The sequence below is a fragment of the Tamandua tetradactyla genome, chromosome 2 (genome assembly GCF_023851605.1).
Source record: "Tamandua tetradactyla isolate mTamTet1 chromosome 2, mTamTet1.pri, whole genome shotgun sequence".
NCBI classification, from domain to species: domain Eukaryota; kingdom Metazoa; phylum Chordata; class Mammalia; order Pilosa; family Myrmecophagidae; genus Tamandua; species Tamandua tetradactyla.
In genome coordinates this window covers 160,016,959-160,031,936 of record NC_135328.1, presented here as the reverse complement: position 1 = coordinate 160,031,936, position 14,978 = coordinate 160,016,959, and the positions used below count along the sequence as shown (strand labels likewise).

At 35.1% G+C, this 14,978-nt stretch overlaps 1 long non-coding RNA gene across 1 annotated transcript in view; it reads left to right on the top strand.

Moving 5' to 3' along the window:
• LOC143662890 (uncharacterized) overlaps nt 1–14,978 on the top strand; it is a 62,069-nt gene that overhangs the window by 4,667 nt on the left and 42,424 nt on the right. The window contains exon 2 of the long non-coding RNA XR_013165662.1: nt 7,342–7,401. This is a non-coding gene — a long non-coding RNA (uncharacterized LOC143662890). The remainder of the gene's footprint in view (nt 1–7,341; nt 7,402–14,978) is intronic.

Here is a 14,978-nt window from a genome sequence, read left to right as displayed (position 1 = left end):
GTCAGCATCACTGTAATGCTCCTTGTCCACTCCCTTTCAGGTTTTAGATGCTATTTCTTAAACTTGCTGCCACAGGCCCAGATATCTGACTTCCGTTTGCCCTAGAGATTTTTTTTTTTTGATTCCTCCAGTTTTCCCAACTGTCTCGTGTACTATGTGACTTAAGCAAATAATTTCCTCTTTCTGGGCTTCAGTTTCCCCCTTGGTAAAATTAAAATGTATTAAATAAGGACTCTTACATTCCTAAGATGTTTTAAAATTTTTAATAGAATTCAAGACCATGCTCTCACCTCAGTCCTCTTCCTTCTCCTCTCCACTCCCAGGCAGTTTTTAGTGGCAGAAAAAGGGGCCTAGCATTCTGGACAAGAGATAGCTCTCTAGAGTGGAGATGGATCTCATTCCTGTTGGGATACCCCGTACATGCTATTTCTGTCTTCCAAACCATTTCATTCTTACCTCTTCTCTTTATTACAATTCATTCCCAGAAGAAAAGGAAAATAGGAATATATTTGAAATGATATGGAAAACTTCAAATACATCTGCAATAAGAAGGTTTGTGGAGGCTCTCCAAGCAAAAAGAACTTTTGCAAAAACACAAGGGAGGCAGCTCCACAAATTCTTTTTTTTTTCAATTGAAATCTTTACTTTCTCTCCAATTTTTTCTCCCTAGCCTCCCTGAAAGGTGTATTTCTTCTCTGTTCAGTACACCTATTTTTTTTTCTCCAAAAATAAGATGCCAGATTACAACAAGACCATATAAAAGATTACAAATTTGTCTTAGAATTGGAACAGGAGCAACTTCTTCTGCTAAAGCGATTTATATTTGTCATTTGTCATGAAGGTACAGGGAAGTTAAAAAAAAAACAACAACTGCAATGCACAAAGCTGTGGTGTCCCTGGTCTAAAATTAAGAAGCTAATTGAGCAAATGTGACCAAGGAGAGCAGCATGGGTAAGGGGTGCAATTAAAGAAATAATAAGCTATAGAGGTGCTTGAGAAGTAGAACATGGCCATCAAATCACAAGGGGGTAGAGGGATAGCAATAAATCAAGAGCTCTGGATCAAGTAAAATGGGGGCAATGGAAATTACAAGCAGTCTCCCACATGCACAACAAAGGCAATACTCACTTCAATTAAGCAAGGGTAAGAATTGTGAGTCCAGACACGCCCTATTTTGCTTAAGATTCTAATTGAGACCCACATCCTAACTCCAAAGCCAAATAAGTTTAAAACCCTTGTTTAGGTTAAAATAATTCATTAGACTTCTGTTAGTCATTGACCTACAAATTCATTTACATGGTAATTGTTACTGGTCCACTTAACTTAATCATTTGGTTGTGTCTCTAAGCTTCAGAAAAGTGCACTGACTTTTACCATCTTAAAAAAAAACCAGCTTTATGTTACATGGTATAATTGACATAAAATCAATTTCACATATTTAAAGTGTACAACTGATGTGTTTTGACTTATGTATACATCTGTGAAACCATAACAACAATCAAGATAGTCAACATATCCATCACCTCCAAAAGTTTCTTTGTGTCCCTTTGTAATCCTTCCCCCCCACCTTTCCTTGGCCCCCATCCCCTTCATCTGATCTGCTTTCTGACAATCTCAATTAGTTTAGATTTTTCACATTATTATTTAAATGGAATCATATATTATGTAGTATTTTTTGGTCTTAACTCTTTCTCTCAGTATAATTATATTGAGATTCATCTATGGTCTTACATGGACTAGTAGTTCCTTCCTTCTTATTGTTGGACAGTATAAATACCATAATTTGCTTATCCATTTACCTGTTGATGGATAGTTGGGTTATGTTCAGTTTGGAGTTTGGTTTAGTTCCCAGCTTCTAAAACAAATACCATATAATAAATTGGCTAATAACAGGAATTTATTGGTTCATGGTTTTAGAGGACAGAAGGCTTGCTTCCTCCTGGGTCAGTATCTTCTGTCTGGTTGGCAATCTTTTGCTTCCTTGGCTTTCCCATTTCATGGGAATGCACGCAGCAGAATCATCACTTTTCTTCTGGGTTCTATTGACTTCCAACTTCTGGCTGCTCTGCATAGTTTCTTCTTTTTGTATCCAATTTCTTTTGCTTATAAAGATTTCAGCTATATTGAGTTATGACCTATGCTTTATTCTGGTTGGGAACACCTTAACTAATAAGATTTTCAAAGGTTCTATTTACAAATGGGTTCACTCCCAGAGGACCCAAGGGACCCGAACACATCCTTTGTGGGAGATATGATTCAAACCCCAGCAGGGTTGTTACAAAGAAAGCTGGAATAAACATTTGTGTATAGATCTTTGTTGGATATATTTTTCCTTTTCCCTCAAATAAACATGGTGGAGTAGAAGGACTGAATATTATTAAAGGTGCCTGTTTAACTTTTAAAGAAACTTCCAAACTATTTTCTAAAGTAGTTGTGATATTTTATATTCCCAGAAACAGCATAAGAAAGTTCCAGATTCTCTATAACTTCAACTCCTGGTAGTCTTACCATTTTCATTGATGAAAGAAAAAAAATTAAAACATTAAACCTGCCAGCCATGCACAAATTAGTACCTACTATATGGCACTTACATAGTGCATATGATATCTCATGACAACCCTGTAAAATAGGAAGAATCAATTCTATAAAATGTGTAAGCAAATCTGCTTGCTATTATCACAGTCAAATTCTTTGGAGCTAAAGACAAAACTTGGATTCTCAGACTCAAAGAGCCATCTTTCTAAGATGCATTTGATTTTCAGAATATCTAAGACAGGAGGAAAAGGCAAAAACCTTTAAACAGTGGACCACCTAGATTTTATTTGAATCAACAGTTAAAGAGGGTCTATAATAAGTTAATTACTGTTTTACAGACTACATGAATATTATCTGCTCTAAAGCTCACAATAAGCTTATGAAACTAGGGGTTGATTTTTTTTTGTTGTTCATGTAGATAAAAAAACAATGGATCAGGGAAAGTGAAGGCTCACAATAAGCTTGCAAGCACTTGCCCCCAGTGTTACACAACTAGTAAGGATGCATAGGAGAAAAATAATTAAAATGCCAACTTCTAGAATATTTTCTGCATTACAGACTTGGAATTCATGCTTCGGGTTGACTAAATATTTATATAAACTTATCTGTTTCATTTACCCATGTAGAGATTAAAATTGATATGCATTAGAGCAACTATCCAGCATCAACTGTAAGCTGAATAGGACATGTCATGGATCTAGTAAAGGAGTTGACAACTCATCTCAATTCTCTTCCCTATCAGATACTTACTTCCTCCTGTCTGCAGAGCCTGCATCTTTATAGAGAGGTTGAAAATGTTGGGAATTTGCTTTTCCAGGCTTCCTTGCTATTGAAGTATGATGTAATCCAGTATTGACCAATGAGATCTGAGGAAAATATCTGCTAGGAGCTTTTGGTAAAATATTCCTCCTTAATAAAAAGAGATGTAAAAAGAGAAAAAAAAGATATAAAAATTAACAACAACAAAAAAGACATGCACAGGATGAGATGACTCTTATTTTCTGCATGTGGCCATGTCTGTGAGCAATCATGTGGCAGTCAACCTGCTAACTATGAGTGGAGAGGTTATCACACAGGGTGGGGGTGGAGCAGAAGCTTAGAAAGCATGATGACAAGCATTGTTGAGTCATTGAATTTATTAACCTTGAAGATTCCCTAATGAGACTTCTTATAATACGAGTTAAATTTTCCTTACTGCTAATCTACTTTTAGTTAGGCTTTCTGTTCTTTGTGATGAAACATCCTAATTGATACAACTTAAAAACTACATGCCGGGCACCAGATTTAAGTATCTTCACATAAATGATCCCATTTAATTCATAAGACAAGGCCATGAGATAATTATTGCTCTGCTCATTTTGAAAATGAGGAGACAGAGGCTCAGAGAGGTTAGTGACCTACCCAACTTTACACAGATAATGAGTGATACAGAATCAAACCAAAAACTGTTCAAACCTAAGGTCCATACATTTTTTATTACACTATGACAACTCATTGGAGAGATTTTGGTATAAATGAAAATTTAATTAGAAAATACATTAACTTAATTAATTATAAAGACAGCAGCATACTGGCTATTTTATTAAGGTGATACAGTTCAACTGTACTTTTATGTATACCTTGATTCTTATCATAGCAATCTTGAAAAGACCCAGATAAGCATATTCTTCCAGTTATGTTTTCAAAAATTATATCTTTAGTGTCTGCTGCTACATGCCCAACACCAAGCTAAGCTCCATCATTTACAAAAACTTGGGATATACATTGGTAAAAGGCACAATTGCTGCCCAGACTTTGAATTGGGATAAGTCAATAAAAAATATAGAGCAGGTGTCTCAGTAACATTATTGTTCTAAATGTGATTACAAAGTGTTTTGCAAGTCTTTATATTCACATTGTGTTTAAAAGTTCAAAACACTTTATCACACATTATTACCCAGTGTAGAATGACTAATTCATGATCAGGTTTACTTTCTGCAAATAAAGTGTGGAATACCTGAACAGGGGTATCATCCAGGTATAGCCTGGATCAGCTAGGAGGATGTCTCTAGATTCTGGTAGAAATCACTCCTGATGGCAACTCTGAGTCCCTATCCAGGGAGTTTCCCCTGAGCGTCCAAGAGTTGACTAGGATTGATATAGCAGGCAATGAAGTCCAGTAATCTGATTGAACCTTTCTAAGAACAGAGATTCACATTGAAATGAATAGAAAAACCAGTGTGTGGAAGCCTAATTCTCCCCAATATATTAGGATCTTGGTGAAAATAACAAAACAAATAAATTTAAAAGGGAAATTTTTGTACCAAATCAACCAGTTCAAAACAGCCATGTGTATCAGACCGCAGAATACTTTCCCCCAGTGGATGTTATAAAAACCCTCTCCACCTGAGTCATTTAAAAAGTAGCCTGATTAAAATAATTAGAAATTTACTCCAGGGAACAATCCATTACTGGCCAAGGATGTGCGAGATGAATTGATAGGTCTCTTAAAGTCCTACTTTCCATAGCAAACTTTCTGGGTATTAGGTTTTTGTTGTTGCCTTTTTTTTTTTTTTTAATTTTGTTTTCTTCAAGGCACTGACATTCTCTGGCTGAATATAAACACAGAAAATGTTTTCTAATGTTAAAAACAGATCTCTTCTGGGTCAAAATAAAATCCTTTGCTCTGAAATCTCTGAGATGCTACAGGTCTCACTTATTTCTGGCAGGTCGGGGCGGGAAGAAGGTTTGAGCACCCTTATCAGCTCCCCTGGAGGAAACTTGAAGGGACTGGAGGCCCGACTTGATGCCTGTCACCCATTAACTGACTATGTTACGCGGTCAGACCAGCCTGGTTTATCCATATTCTAGCACACTTTTCTCACAGGCAGGAGGAAAACATGAGTTTTGTGGGTAACAGATACCTTTTTTGTGTGTGTGATACTCAGGTGGTTTAGAATAATGCCAACTGTGATAGTCTTAAAACTAACTGCAAACATATCTTTATATTAAAAGATAAGATTCAAATCCAGGATCAGGGCCAGACAAGTAATCTGAAACCTTTAAGACTGCAGAATTCCTCAATGACAAAATACCTCTCTAACTAGTACAGCTAACTGTGGAGTCTAAATTGCAGTAATTAGAAAAGAAAGATGAAAGGTCCTGATGAACTGTTCCCTAAAAACAGCTTTCCTTTTTGTTAACTAGTCATTTTGCTATTTTGCTTCCCACATACAATTTTCCCCTTTCTGTCCTTCCTCTCCTTTCCCTCTTCCACTTTTTTTCTTTCTTCATCAGTCATTTATTGTACACATACCATGGTCCAGAGACCCCCCCAAACGCTGAGTTCAAATAGTGCAAATAGAGTGTGTACACCTGTCATCAACAAAAACTTTAACTCATATTTGTACTTGTTAGACAAAAGTGAAGATGCTGTTAATAAGATGGCGAAATACAGTGGTTTACTCAAGAAAGAATTTATACATCTCATTCAGCAGTTTGAATGTCAGTGGTCCAGGGCTGTAGGGGAGCCTGTGTCCCAGGAATGCAGGGTTTTTCCTAACTATGGGTTTTCCATCTACAAGGAAGTTGTGTTCTTTATCAGAAATCAAGATGACTGAGAAAAATGTAGTGGATAGCAATAATTTCCTTTTAGGAAAGGGATGTAAAAATTGCACATTTACCAGTTTCCCAAACTAGGAAATACAGAATATTTAGTGGTAGGCCACGTGATCTGCTGAAAGCCCAAAAAGAAAGGGAAAGAATGAATATTGGGGAAAATTATCATCTTTATCCAAATGAAAAAATGGAAAATCCACTGAAAAAGAAACTAGAAAACTTCAGACACTTACCTGGTCACTATGGGAGGGTCACTTGGTGCTTGGATTCCTCAGTCATAAATGAAGGGTTGAACAAGATATTTCTAAAGTCCTTTTCAAACTGAGTGTTCTATGAATCACCCTTATTTATCCCCATTTTTATCTATGGCCTCTACTCTCAAAATTCAAAAGGGAAGAAGTGAATTTCAATATATTTGTCAACAATGAGGAATGCTTTTTTTTTTATTTTTCAAACTTTTTACTTCTTTAAATTGAAATGTGGTCACTTTTACCCTGATAAATTGTGAAATACCTTTAACCCCATTTCCCTTGCCCTTAGCTTCCTTTCATATTAGCAGGTAAAGTGATTGTCCCTGAGGAAAAAGTTGTGAAAAGCAAAGTAAGATTTTTTTTATCAAAACTAATAATTAGATGCCATCCCCTCACCTTTCTGGTTCTAGAAGTTTAAAGTAACTCTTCGTGAAAAATGAAAAAAGAAAGAAAGAAACATGGTAGAGATGAGGTTTAGTAATTGGCTGGATGAAAAAAGAGTCAGAGAGAAATCCAGGAGAGGAAAATAAAACCTATTCAAAAACCATTATTGCAATTATTATATGAAATCTAGAGAAATATTTAATTATATCTGTTACAACTATTCTACATGCCAAATAAAACTTTTTTAAAAAAATCTCAAAACCAAATAGATTATTTCATCTACCTACTTTTTTGTAACAGCTTTGCTGAAATATAATTCACATCATAAAATTCAATCTGTTAAAGTGTAAAGTTCAGTGCGTTTAGTTTATTTACAAAGTTGTACAATTGTAAGCACTATTTAATTTTAGAACATTTTAATTATCCCAAAGAAACCCTCTATTCCAGCACCTAATCTACATTGTCTCTATGAATCTGCCTATTCTCAGCATTTCATATCAAATGAATCATACAATATGTGGGGTTATGTCTGAATTCTCAATTCTATTCCATTAATCCATATGTCTGTCCTTAGGCCAATGTCACACTATCCTGACTACTGTTGCTTTGTTTTAACTTTTGATGTTGGGAAATGGTGAGTACTCCAAATTTGTTCTTCTTTTTCAAGATTGTTTTGGCTATTCTCAGTCCCTTGCATTTCTATATGAATTTTAGCATCAGTTTGTTAATTTCTGCAGAAAGGCAGCTGAGATTTTAATAGACATTATGCAGAATCTGTAGATCAATTAAGTCTTTTGATCTTTGAACACAGGATATCTTCCTACTTATGTAGGTTTGCTTTAATTCATTTTAATAATATTTTGTAGTGCATACATCTAACACATCTCTGGATACATTGTTTCTTAGCTTTTTTGATGCTATAGTAAATGGAATTGGTTTCTTAATTTCAATAAGTGAATGTTCACTATTTGTTTATAAAAGTACAACTGGTTTTGTGTATTGATCTTTTTCTCCATCCTTGATGAACTATTTCATTACTTACAGTGGTTTGTGTGTGTATGTATTCATTATGATTTTCTATAAGAAAGATCATGTTCTGTGAATAGAGATAGTTTTAATTGTTCTTTTTCATTCTGGATGTTTATTATTCCTTTTCTTGTCTAATTCTTTGGGTAAAACCACGAGTACACATGCATTCACTGATGTCTATGCTTCGTTAGCTTAGTGGTCAGCTAATGACTAGACAAAGATTACCTTAAATTCTTGGAATCAATAAGTCTATCAGCTTTTGCTGAGAGGCTCTGTGTGTTGAACATATCTTCCATGCTCTAGCAGGCAGTATACAAAGCTCTTTAGTCTTCACTATCTGCCTGTGAAGTTCTCAAGGTTGTCCAAAGGTGAAAGATAAAGGCCTTCTAAGTCCTTTCCAAGACTATTGAACAATCCTGCAATACAGGTGGTCTTCAAGATTCCAAGGTATATGTTAGAGCTTTTCAAAGCACCCTATGAATACCTCATTCCCCAGTACTTCTTTTCAAATTGTGTTGGTCAGCCTCGTATAAGACATACCTGTTACCGCCACCTCAGGCAGCTGTGATGTTAAGCAATTACCACTGATTAGTTTTGACAAACATCCTGGGATAGGACTATACACACAGAATGAGCTGTGAGTACAGTCAAATAAAGACAAGCACTGAGAATGGAACTTTTCAGTGAGTTTCCAGATAGGTCAAATGGTGACAATTCTCTGGAGATGACCTTTTTGGGGGGAATTCTGACCCCTCCAGTGCTTGCCAGGCTACTATTTCTCAGCTGCTATAGCTACAAGGCTGTTGATTTTCAAAGCTACTGTGGAGCTATGCAAGCAGGATGGGTATAGATCAAATAAAAAACACCACAAAGCCTGCTATTATGCCAAGGTTCTGCCATTGTATTAAAATAAACCTCTGCAGATTGTTTCAAGCCTTTGGTTAATATCCAGAGTGATGAAAAATTGATTTTGACAATGTTCTTATTGCTTCTTCAGAAAAACTGAGTTTGGGGGATCCTTACTTCACTACTCTGAAAATTCTTCTCTTCCACCTATTTTAGCAATACATTTCTTACTGGATTATTCAGGTGCTAATTAAATTTTTAAATGTTTGGGGCCAAGCCCCTTTTTGGCTCTCTCAGGATAGGATTATTCAAAACTAATACACTTCACATTTTGTTTCATCTTTCACTGTCATCAGAATCTAAAGTGTTTTGGATGAAACTGGAGCCTTTTGAAGGTATGCTTGGGAGAGTGGAGATCTGGTGGTAATTTCTTGCAGTCTTATTTCCCTCAGCACTCTCTATCATCCATAAACATTACTCTTAACTCTTCTCAAAATGACTTTTTGCTGCAGTTCATTGTTCCTGAGTATCCAGTTTGAGACTTCCCAAGTTATGGTCTCTGGGAGGGAATGACCTCATTGAGAGAAATACAAGTTGGACCCAACTATTTCCTCTTTTTACTATCCCAGATGGTCCAACCAGAGTTTAAGATATCAGGTTAAAGTTGAGGCTCTTCAAAAGATAAGATGTTACAGTTATTTCAGGGATGGCAGCCCTGTCTCTAATTTTCGTCTTTAACATATATTCTATCCCTATTCTAAACACTCTATTTTCCTTTAAATTTGTTTTCTACAATAATTTATTCAGTGTCTACAACATGCAGTCATTTGGGTTGTGCACTATTGAAACAAAACTATATTTACATAATGATTTCCTTAAAAGTTCACATTCTCTTCTCCCAGTATGAGTTAATGTATGCTAGTATTTTAACTGTAATATTCTGGGAACAATTCCCCCTCTGATCCTTATGCTTCTAAAATTTAATATGGCAGATATATTTAAGACATTTTTATTTCCTTGGCTCTAATATTCCATATTACCTTTTTATTCTCATGTCCTCCTCTACTCAAAAAATTCAATAGCATGAGGGAATGAGTAGTCACCTGTTTATTTTTATTTTATTTATCACAGTTTATTGAATACTATACTCCAGGAACTGAAGCCAAACACTTCATATGGGTTATTATATATATACATATATATACACACGCACTGTAGGTAGTATATGTATAAGACATATGACACACACATAAATGTATAAATGCATGTCTACATGTGGTTAGGTATAACCATATAAAATATTCAACTTATGCATTAGATACTATTATTATTCCAATTTTAGAGAAGAATGAACTAAAGTTCAAATGTTTGAATTATTTGTCCAATATCACATAGTCCATAAGTTGTTGAGCTAATAGTCACACTCAGGAAGTCTAATGCCATAGTCTGTCATTAATCATTACACAACACTGCATTTCCATGAAGGGAAATATGAAGAACAAATCATTGCAGTCACCTTTCTTCTCACTACATTATACCACCAGAGGATGCACATATTTAGTAGTCAAGGAGATTCAATTCTTTTACAATTTTGTATACCAAAGCCACTTCACCTTTCAGTAGATGTGAAATTCAAAATAAGAGAGCAGATAGATGTATAGTTTACAATAACTCCTACTTGCCTCGCATATTTCAATGTTGCTACCGAAAAGATATGAGATGTGAGCCCCTCCCTCTTTTCTTCTACTTTTTCCCAGATGTTAGAATTTTGGAGAGATGATCACATCTTTTCCTTTTCTCTCTCCCCAAACAGGTTCCAACAAGTAAGGAACAGACTATAGAAGACAAATAGGAAACATATTATCACATTTATTAATAGAGATAGAGTTAACTTTTTCTTCGCATGGATTCCCAGTAGAACTGGATTGGAGAATTAAGAAGTTACCTGAAGACAGAAAAGGCAACCCTTACCATCTTACCCCAAAGGCAGACCTTGAAGCATTGGGAAAAATTGATGCTTCAAGGAATATGTTGTAGTTTGCCAGCTGCTGGAATACAACACACTAGAGATGGATTGGCTTTCAATAGTAGGGGATTTATTTAGCTACTGTATAGTTCTTCAGAGGAAAGGCAGCTAACTTTCAACTGCAGTTCTTTCTTACATGGGAAGGCACAAGGTGATCTCTGCTGGCCTTCTCTCCAGGCCTCTGAGTTCCAACAACTTTCCCTGGAGTGATTCCTTTCTGCATCTCCAAAGGCCTTGGCTGGGCTATGAGAGCCAAGATGAAGTATGCTGAGCTGCTTTGGCTGTGCTATGTTGAGTCTCTCATTTATGCACCAGCCAATTAAATTAAACATCATTCATTCCAGCAGGCACACCTCCTAGCCGACTGCAGATATAATCGGCAACAGATGAGGTTCACATGCCATTGGCTCATGTCCATAGCAATAGAACCAGGCACCTTCACCTAGCCAAGTTGACACCTGAACCTAACTACCACAGAATACCAAGCACACTTTTCCAACCATTGGGGTCAGCTGTGGAGGTAAAGGATTGTGGCCTGAGTTAGAAACACAATCTTGGTAAAAATAGAGAATGACAGAGAGTTCAAGAGAGAATGAAAGAGGGAGGTTGCCTTTAAATGCATTGACCTCAATGTACCCAATGGATGACATACTCTTGCAGTATGTATAGTTTGACCTACTTCTTTTCCTTTTTTGGTGAAAAGTTAATAAGGGCCAAAGAGCCATAGCTTAAAAGCATAGCTAAGAGAAGAAAGATCCTCATCTAATGTGTACTATTGTCACTAATTTTCTAATTTTTTAAGGGTCAGTTCAAATCACATCTTCCCTATAAACTTCCCACTAAGTAATCCAATGACTTCTTCCTTCTTTGACTTTGTATAATGCTGAAGTCAATATGACTAAATTGTATGTTGTTCTGTTCCAATATTTAACTCAGGGTCTGGTACAAAGCCAGAAAGAGCATAAAGGGAACTAAATATATTCACCAAAAATATTCTTCAAAAATGAAGGCAATAATAAAGTTAATTGGTGATAAAAGTGTAAAGAATTTGTTTCCTGCAAAGTCTGAATTAAAGGAAAAGCTAAAAGAGGTTTAACAGGCTGAAGAGAAACAATACTGCAGGGATGCCTCAAAATTCAGGAAAAAAGGAAGGAAGAGCAATATATTTTAAATTTATATAAAAGAATTAACTTTTTAACGTAATAATAATAGTTATTATTAATAGTTCACTTGTATTAATAATACAAGTGAAATATGTGATCAAACCACAAATGGCAAGACAAGAATGTAAATAAGTGGCACTATATTGCTGTAGGTATTAAATTAATTGTGAAGAATAATATTATTTTAATATAGGCAGAGATGTGTTAAAATTTCATGCTCTAATCTCTAGCACAATTACTAAAAATAACACAAAGAGGTATGGCTAAAAAGGTAAGACAAGAGATAGAATGAAATACTAAAAATATTTGACTCACCAAAAAAAGCAGGGGAATAACAGGCATAGAAGAGATTTGACAACTGAAAAACAAAATAAGGCAAAAAGTCCCAAAGCACTAGTCTCTAACCAAACTGTATAAATAATTATATTAAATGTAAATAGACTAAGGCAGACAATGGTGGTGCAGTGGCAGAGTTCTCGCCTGCCATGCCGGAGACTGGGTTCAAGTCCCGTAGCCTGCCCATGTGTAAAAAATTAATGTAAATAGACTAAACATTCCATCTGAAAGGAGCGATTTCCAGACTGGGTATAAAACAAGACCTATCTATATGCTACTTATAAGACACAGATCGGTTGAAAATTAAAGGTTAAGGAAAGATATACAATGAAAACATGTACATGAAATCTGAGGTGGCTGTATTAATGTCAGCCAAAATAGACTGCAAGGGACAGAGTACTCACAGAAATAAATAGAAAAGTGACATTTATATTCATAAAAGGATAAATATATCAAGAAGACATAGCAATTCTAAATATGTATCCACTTAATACTAGAGTTTCAAAACACAAACTGACAGAAATAAATAAAATAATAAGTAAATCTACAGTCTGGTGATTTGAAACCCTTTTCTTGGTAATTAACAAAAGAAGTTGGGGAAAAAGTCAGTTTGGATATTTAGAAGACTTAAACAACACCATCAATCAACTTGTCCTCATTGACATGTTCAGAACATCAAATGTGCAGTGTATTACTCTTTTCAAGAATGTATATGACATTCATCATGAAAGACCAAATGCTTGACCGTAAAATCAGTCTCAATACATTTTAAGGGATTGAAATCATAAAGATATGCTCTCTAACCACAGCAGTATTAAATTACAAATTAGTGACAATAAGATATCTAACAATTAAAACATTTTAAAATTGAGGGTCAGTTTTTAAATAATAATGGTCAAAGAAAGAAATCAGAAGAGAAAATGGAAAATACCTTTGAATTAATAGAAAGAAAGTGCAATATATTGAAATTTGAGGAGCATGTGTATCTCTCATATATTCATACATTACTGGTGATAATGTGTACAACCACTTTTCAGAACTATTTAGCAGTTTCTTATAAAGTTAAGTACACATGACCTAATCCAACAATTATACTCCTAGATATTTAACCAAGATAAATGAAGATAGATCCTCTCAAGATGTGTACATGAATATTCATAGCAGTCTTATCCTCACTAGCTATAAGTTGTAAACAACCTAAATGACCATTAACAGATCAAGAGATTTTTAAAAATATATGCTGTGTACCTAAAATAGAAAACTATCCAGTTATTAAAATGCATGAACTAATGAAATGCACACCAGTGTACATGAGTCTCAAAAACATTATGTTGGTTAGACAAAGTATCTTTTGCCAGGCATAAAAGATGATTCCATTTATATGAAATTCAATTACAAGCAAAATTAATCTATGGCAAGAAAGTCAGAAAGTAGCTTCCTCTTGGGTGGATTGGTGGGGATTGACAGGAAAGGTCATGAGGGAACTTTCTGGGATAAGGAAAATATTCTATATTTTGTTTTGCTTGGAATTTACATGAATATATGCAATGATCAAAACTCAACACATGGAACGCTTAAGATGTTCATTTTGTGGTATTTAAAATTCAATCTTGAATAAAAGGAAAGCATTCTTTAAAAAAAAAAAAATAGCCCAACTCCTGAAATCAAGAAGCTAGAAAATAAACAATAGGCCAAACATGATGAAACAAGAAATGATAAAGAAGACTGCTGATGTCCAGATCTTTTTGCTCCAGTGAATTCTTCTTTATAGTCTTGTTGCCTTATCTAGGAACAGTTTGTCTTCGTAAAGAAGCCATACCTCCAAGTGTTGTAGATTGCCATCAATCCATTTTTCTGCAATCTGACAACATCAAAGTTGTGAGGGGTGGACATTTCAACTGTGGATGAGAGTAGTCCTTGCTCAGGCACTTGGATTCTCTCATGTCTTCTGAGATCCCATTTAATGTATTTTATTGTACACCCCACCCAATAAACCTCTCATGGGCTTGAGCTTCAAACAGGTCTTACTGTCCTTACTGCTTCTCTAGTGCTGCACCATCTAATACAATAGCCACCAGCCAGCCACACTGAGTCCTTGAGATGTGGCTAGTTCCAATTAGTATGTGCTGTGAGTAGAAAATACATAGAAGATTGAAAAAACAAACATAAAATTTAATTTTTTATGTCAATCATATGTTGAAATGACAGTATTTAGTATTTAGGTTAATGAAATATTAAATTTTCACCTGTTCATTTTTACTCTTTTAATGTTACTACTAGAAAATTTTAAATTACATATGTGGCTAATATTATATTCCTATTAGTGAAATTCTTATGGTTTTATGGAGATATATAGAGACATCTACCATAAAGATGATTTTCCTGACTTCTGGAGCTTCCTGCTCACTGGATTCTCACCAGTCTGCTTCTCTCTAATTTGGAATATATGTAATAAGAGTTCTCAGGGTTGTATCTATTTAATTTCTTTCTTCATTGCTGCTTCTAAAGTTTGGGGACAAATAAGGAACCATACCACTCAGCAGGATACACTGAATCTTCTATATCAGCCCTTGTCCACACTCTTTTGATTTGCAACTTAAGATTCTTATTCTTTCTTATCTGCTGGCTTCTGCTGCTGCTGCTGATGATAGTAATTTCTTTGGCTATTTTAAATGTGCTTCTGTTTTGCTTTGTGGTTATATTTAAATTCCATTTACTAGATACTGGAGAGGAAACATTCTTGATCTAACTTTATTCTGCCTTTTTTAACCCGGACATCTCCTTGAGTATTTAATTTTAAATGTTCTTAGT